Raw genomic sequence first — 7,467 nt, 5'->3', positions numbered from 1 at the left:
TGCATGTGGCAGGGTCTGTACACAATGGGTGGGGGGCCATAATGCTTTTAAGGAGGCTTAACTGGTCTGATTAATTGGTTGTAGTTGCTCTCCAGTTACCTGGATAGTTGAATTGGAAAAAAACCCCCACCTGCTGGTGTGCAGTCCCTTCTCAAGCCCTGCTTTCATCATGCCATTTCATCATGCATAATCATTTAAATTGATAGTGATAATAGGAGGATATAACTTACAAAGACTCGTAAGAATGCTCTCAGTGTCGGAGGTGAGACCTTTCTCCTGACTGCTCATTTCCTCCTCATCTTTGCTGATTCATTTCTAAATAAAAATAATACTAATAAAAAAAGTCCCCTCACTTTCAGAAGGGGAGAAGAAGATTGTCAGATCTCTAAAGTAACTTTCTTTTGCTGTTGAAAGTAAGATGAGGATCTGGTTCCATATAAGTCACTTTATGCTGTAATTCACTGTGAAATGTGTATTCTTTCTTTTATCTAAGATCATTAAAAGACTAATCTAACTTTGCCCTATATTTCCCTTGTACTTTTAATTATGAATGTTGGCTCCCCATCTTCTGAGAAGGCAGATCCAAATGTGGCTTCCACAGACTTGTAAGGGAGAGGAGAAACAAATGGGCCCATCTAGGAGGAGATGAGACTCAACACTAGCCTCTGGTTTGCACTGGCATGTCATAATTATCATTCAAATTAGAAGAAGATTTGAGATGCTGCTTCTGATATCGGTCCCAAATGAAAGAAAGATGAGTACTTAATTTTACTTACCACCCAGTAGGAAGTAGGCATCAGGTAATAAAAAGTAGCTCATTTATCTGTGAGGGTCTCACAATTTGCAGCAGCAGACAATCTGACCAGCCTCATGCCATGTCTGTAGTGTCAGGAGAAGTATCTTTCTGTGCTGGTCTTTTTATGACTCTTGTCAAGCACACAATGGACATGTGGATATTTGTGTTTGGCCATTGCACTGGAAATGCCACATTATCTTCTAATGGCCTGGGATAATGTCACTCTGTGCTATCTTTTTTTTCCCTGTCTACATTTAGAAGCAGATTTATCTTTATTCTAAGCTCATGAAACAAGGCAGTACTATTATACCCATTTTGTTAGCGAAGCACAGAATAATAAGGTAGCAGGATTTCCCCAGGGTGTGTAAAATTGTGATACGGCCCATTTGCAAGTAAACATGAGAGACTTATCACTGATTGCCTTTTTTTTCCTGGAAAAATACTCATGTTAGACCTAAAATTTGTTCCAGATTTTTTGAGTTGTGTTTTTGTTCTTTATCTTTCTTTGATGGTTTTGGTTTTGATTTTTTGGGGGGTTTGGAGTGTTTGTTTTCTTTCTTTCCCTCCCATGCCTTCCCCTCTTCTAACTCTACCACCTTTTCCTTAATGAAGGATCAAGGATAACCACTTGCACTTAGAAGCCCTTCTTACACAAGTGTTTACTAACAAAATACCGATTTTTTTCAAGTGAAGTCACCTGAATGACATGCTGCTGCTAATCAGAGAATCAGAGGTATTAATTACAATCAGACATGGTGAAGTGCTTATTGCTGAGCCATGAAGTCTATAAAGAGACCTAAATTACTTTCTCTTATTGCTAAGGACAGGCAATGCTTTATTTTTATTGCCTTGCTGAGCTCTCAACCTAACGTCAGTCATCAGCAAGGCTATATAAACTCTGAGCTAGTTAATTAGAGGGACTACTTTAAGACATCAGACTTATGCATGAAGAGTTTGGAGTTAGTTTTATTTAAGGTGTTGAAGTAGTTTGTATATTTCAGTAGGGTTTCATAAAGTTTTTGTTTATATACAAAATACATAATTAATACATAGTATTTCTGTATGTGAATATCTGACATAGTTGTGCTGCTGAAAAGCTGCAGCCAGGACAATGCTTGGTAGGCTCTGGAAGTTAGTCTTTTCTAAATTTGTTTTCCTTCGGTTGAGGGAAGAGCTTGGCTTTTAGCTGAACGTAGGTGAGCAAGGGTGTTTTTTGGAATACGTTACCTTCTGTATGTGACTTGGCTTCTTTATTTATTTTGAACTTGTGAAAAAATATTTTAATGGTAGTGGTGGAAATAAAAAGGGAATGTAAAAGCCCACCACTTGGAGGACCAAGTGCTACACAGCTGTAGCCTAAAGATGATGAAGATGGTTTTGCTCCTTAAAGATAACTTCTCTAAATGTACATATGATGAAAAGATGTTGCAGGGCTTCTGCACTGACTGGCTGGCCCTGAGCACCTGCCGTGGCCCAAGGCTGCTATGTGTAACTTCACTTCTTTTTCAGAGGAACTCTACTGGAAAAGAAATGCATAGGACTACATCTCAGGATGGGGAACATATGCACAAGGTAAGTTTTTGTTGCTTGCATACCTGTTGCTCTGTGTACATCTTGATGATATGTCCTGCTGTATACAGGAAAACACTGCTACGTTTTACTTTTTATAAGTAGTTAATAACTCTTCAAGAAGCTGTTGCATTTCTAGTCTCACCAGTCTTTTACAGGCCATGGAATATATAAAATATTCTAAGAACTAACAGTCCATAAAGTCAGTGCTTTACACCCAATCTGTGCCGCTATTTTGAGTTGTTGGCTGTCCTTTTCTTTGTTAAGACTGGCTAGAGTATAGAACATTTTATCTTTAGTAATCAAAGTTTATAGAATGGGTGCTGCTACCTACACATTTTTGGAGAGTCTGTTTGTAAAGTCCCCTTCAGGTGCAGTAGAGAAAGTCTCTTCACCAGTAGTTCCAAATAGGCTGGATTTGCAGGGTGAGCATACCGCGAAAAGGCATTTCTAAAGGTGAGTGCAATTCAATTTGCCAGCTTCAGTGTTTAATCTGGTACTTTATTGCTCTTTAGAATGAGGAAATAGCCACAGAAATAACTGCTGCAAGTAGCATTGCCTTGTCTAATGGTTTCATGGCCTGTTGTCAATGACTTTGAGAGAGCTATTGAAGGATCTCCATATCTTACTGGCTACTGCATGCTGTCTGACTTGCCCCAGCCAGCTGTTAGGGTTTAGGATGCTACTTCTTTCAGATAAGGAGGAAAATTACTTGAAAGATGATATACCTAGAAACACTTTAGAACGGCATTAGGAATCTATTGGTGAGGATTGTAAGCTTAGACATATTTTCTGTTTGCTGTCTGATGACAGAACACATGCTGTCCTGGTTCTGGCTGTGATAGTTCATTTTCTTTCTAGTAGCTGGTGCAGTGCTATGTTGTGGTTTTAGCCCGAGAACAATACTAATAACACACTGATGTTTTAGTTGTTGCTAAGTAGCACTTACCCTGATCAAGGGCTTTTCAGTCTCAATCTTTGTCAGTGAGGAGGGACACAAGAAGCTGGGAGGGAGCAGACACAGGACACCTGACCCAAACTAGCCAAAGGGGTATTTCATGCCGCAGCACATCATGCCCAGTATATAAACTGGGGGAAGTCACCAAGAAGGCCCAGACTACTGCTTGGGTTGGGCTGGGTATTGATCAGCAGGTGGTGAGCAGTTGCATGGTGCATCACTTGTGTTTATTAGTATTCTTTCCCCTTTTGAGTTTTATAATCTCTCCCCTTGTTATTTCCTTTAGAATTATGGTTAGTAATATTAGTATTGTGCTTTATTTTAGTTTTTAAACTGTTCTTATCTCAACTTGCGGGTTTTACATTCCTTTGATTCTCCTCCCTATCCTGACTCGGGAGGGAAGTAGGGGGTGAATGAGCTGCTGTGTGGTACTTACTGGCTTGTTTTAAACCATGACACTCATCTGCTGCTAAGAGCACGTTGATATTGATAAGATATTAAGAGGATTTTTGGGCAACCTCTAGGCGCCACTTAGGAGGAGGTCTGCAGGGACCCTTCTCAGATTTGTGAGTGTCAAGAATGGGGTGGGGAGGAGAGGTAGTAGTCTGTCTTGGGTAAGGAGACTCTTGTGGTAGACATGACTAAGACTTCATGGTAAGAAGTGTAATTGGAAGAGAATGGCTAAAGCCTGATATGACTTAGGTTAGGTAGCCTATTTGGAAGCCAGGTGAAGATATTCAGCTGAGATACAGATATATGTTCTAATGTTTTGTAGACGCTCTCCTGAAGAGATGTTAAACTCCAAGAAGAAAGAAGGAAAGTCGAAAGAATGGCAGTGTACAATGCAAGCATGTAGATTTATAGCTGCTATTGCCCAGCTGTGACTTGGTTAGCACTAGAATGTGTCTACAGTGTAGATAGAAGCTGAACATAATTCCCATGTTAGTAGATTGTCCACCCTTTTCTGAGTATATTTGTTTCCTATTGTTTCTATGGAGATCAATTACACTTTAGCTTGCATTAAGCAAGCAGGAGAATCTGCCAGCTGTTCAGCAAAGGCCTGATAAAGTAATTTCTTCCATCTCATGTTGACAGCAATGATGCAAGTCAAATACTGTAAATGGAAAAGTTTTCTCTTAAACTATGTTTTCTGGTAGTGACTATGATACTATATTAGCTTGTATATTGACTAGCCTGGCTTTTAGTGTTTGTAGTCCAATATCTGAGGACAGAGCTGCTACCCCTCTGGGGGAGGAGAGGGAACTATTCCCTCTGTCTGGCAAGGTGAGATGCTATTTAAAATCTATAGGCTAAGTGCAATGAAGCTCCTTGTTTGAGGAATGTAACTGGTGCTCTTAGTCACTGTGCTGGGACTTCACTGTTGGCTGCTTTTTCCATGTCATAAAATGATAGATTCTGGAGAAGATAAGGTTAGAAGAGAAAATGCTGTACATGTTAGTATGAAGATCACCAAACAGATCACTGACAGTGTGAGTGTCATTACAGAGCCAGGAATAAGACCGGTAGCAATGGGTGGAAAGGAAGCAGTGCTAAATAAATGTGAAAAGCTGATAGAATACTCTTTTCTAAATAAAAAAGATGAAGATTTAGACAAGTATATAATACGCTAGCTTTTGGCTTACTTGTCTACCTCATAGGTAGTGCTGATACTCCTTAAGTTCAAACTCTGTTCCTTTGGCATCTGTCAACCTATATGCATCCATAAAGTGGGCTGGTTCTGCAATGTTTTCAGTTTGACAGAGGGATGTCTTAATGGAGGGAAATGTAGTATTCATCTCATTCGTTGTCATAATGATAGGCAGAAGGCTAGTAAGAGGGGTGACTGTGTGTGATTTCAAGTAGTCACATCAGTAGAAATGAGTCTGTGAGAGGGAAACCAGCTTGGCTGTGAAAAGTAATTGCTATTATAAGATTAAAGAGAAGTGACCCTGGATATATATTTCAAATTTGTCTTTAGTAAAATATTTTTATAATGATAGACAGATAATGTTGTACAAACCACTTTTTTCTTCATGTTTGATCTCTCTCTCTGAACTAAAGAATGACAACTTTTTTGTTCTGTTCACATAGCTAAGCTTCTGCAGTCTGAGATGAATGGTCTTAGACACAAGTAAAAAAGGAGAAGGGCTAGTTTGTGCATCTTGGTTCCTTTTCATTTGTCTTTTCGAGTGTGCTTATGAGTATTTTCTAGTCCAGGTGAGAGAGGCTGAACAGTGCATTCAAAAGAGTATTTTATCTATCAGATGTGCCCCCTGGAGCATCAAGGTCTCTTTCATTGTATTTTTAGCTTGGTTCTGAATTCATAGTCTCTTCCATAATGGTAGAGTTTGGTGGTCAAAATAAAGCATGAGCTTGCACCTATAAGTGAGGCAATGCTTCCCTCTCTTCTAGAACCTATTTTTCAGGGAAAAAAAGATTGTTACTGCAACTGTTCCATGAAGTGTGATGGGACCTTAATCAAAATAGTATGGCCTATCAACTTACTATGCTGAGCATCATTTTGAGAGCCCAGAGATATAAGGAGAAGTGGAACGAAACTTTATATAATAAAACGGTAGACTTAGGTCTTGCATGTTGACACCTTGCTTCACAGCCTCAAAGAACACAATCAGAAATAAAAAAAAACCCAACAAGTTGAGTCAAAGATGGCAGAAATATTACAGGCATCTCCCAAAAGATGGACGTAGGTCTCTCTTTGCAGCAATAAAAGTTTGATGTTTCTGTAGCACTTAAGAGTGTTGTGGGAAGGGCTTTATAAGAATTGAAACTAATAACTGACAAGTATCAACAGCATAATTGTGGGTGATGCTGCTCTGTATTTCACCGAGTGCCAATGAAGCTCTGCTGTTTCCAAGTTCTAGCTTGGACTCTCAGTCTACATCAGTCTCAGTCTACTTTCTCTCCTCTGGAGCATAGTCCTTAAATTTGCAAACACAGATCTTTTACTAATAGGATCTACATATTCATTAAGCCCTGTTCAACCTCTGCTTAAAGAGTCATCTTGGTCTTGTCAGCTGGGATCCACTTTCTTTGTAGCTACTGCTAACTGAGAGATGGCGTGCAGCTGTGGAAGCCAACTTTGAAATAAACTTGCCCAGAGTTAGAAGCAGAATGACTTCCCATTTCTTAGCAGATACTGCCTCAATTGTTTGTTGTGCCTTGGTCTAGTATTCAGAATTCAAGCCCTTTTTGATTAGAAATGCATAGGGGAGATCTCATTGGCTTCTCCATTGCCTATTACTTTTCAGACTTATCTGACAGTATCTTAACACGAAGTCAAGAGGAGATGATCAGGTCCTGGGGAGACTCTGGGCTATTGGCATATGTAATGTGTAGTGCTTGCAACTTGAGTTGTAGACTGACATTTCTTCTGATAGCTGTGTGCAAATTATGCAGCTGCACAAAGCAAGGAAAAGAAGCCTGAAGTTAGTTCCTAGCAGCAAAGAAGCCTGGAGTTAGTTACTAGCAGATGAAGCTCAAGCCTTGCTTTGTCCTCTCAGGATAACTATTAAACTCCAATTCAGACTGGTTCCAGTGCCAAATAGTACACTTAGAGAGATATTGCTGTTGTAAATGAAGCTGCAGTCACAGACAGCTCCTGAAGGGGCTCATATTAGATAAGTAGTAATATTAGTCAAATGTTCCTCTTGATTTGCAATTTGAATTTAATATATATAGAAGAGATTGCTGGAGCAGTTGCACAGTCAAGTCTAGCTCTGTCATGGCATCCATAAGAGCCAGCTGGGTACAGCACTTAATGCTCTTTAATCATGAAACAAAAGCTACTAGCTCAGATGTTAATAATATGTTTTGCGGTTGAATGCTGCTATTGAAAATGTTCCTATACTCAAACAAAGGATTCAAATCTGGTTTCTGGTAGCTATTTCTATTTAGACATCAAGGCTTGCAGCTCAGCATGATGCCTATGCCAATGAGTCTTTGAGATGAGAAACCAGCATCCTTAATCTATAGCTTCTTGAAAATACGTAGGCTCTTTTCCCGTGGAACTCTGCAGGAGTGAATGCAAGGTGTAGATTTGAATGGTACTGAACTAAGCACTGCTTTAACATTTAGCAGTTTCTGTTAAATCCCCTCTCTCTGCCTTCACTTGGGTGTGCCTTTC

General features: G+C 39.6%; 1 long non-coding RNA gene across 1 annotated transcript; it reads left to right on the top strand.

Annotated features, from left to right (window-relative positions):
* The first annotated feature begins 1,581 nt into the window (after positions 1-1,581).
* LOC133275860 (uncharacterized) lies at positions 1,582-5,878 on the top strand. The gene is made up of 3 exons (XR_009745704.1): positions 1,582-1,755; positions 2,306-2,368; positions 4,099-5,878. It is a non-coding gene; the product is annotated as an uncharacterized LOC133275860 (long non-coding RNA).
* Positions 5,879-7,467: the final 1,589 nt, after the last annotated feature.

This window comes from Pezoporus flaviventris, unplaced genomic scaffold (assembly GCF_033815535.1).
Source record: "Pezoporus flaviventris isolate CSIRO_AGI_PZ_B2104156 unplaced genomic scaffold, CSIRO_AGI_Pfla_v1 ptg000002l, whole genome shotgun sequence".
In the NCBI taxonomy this organism is placed as follows: Eukaryota; Metazoa; Chordata; class Aves; order Psittaciformes; family Psittacidae; genus Pezoporus; species Pezoporus flaviventris.
This window is presented reverse-complemented; position numbering and strand designations above follow the sequence as displayed.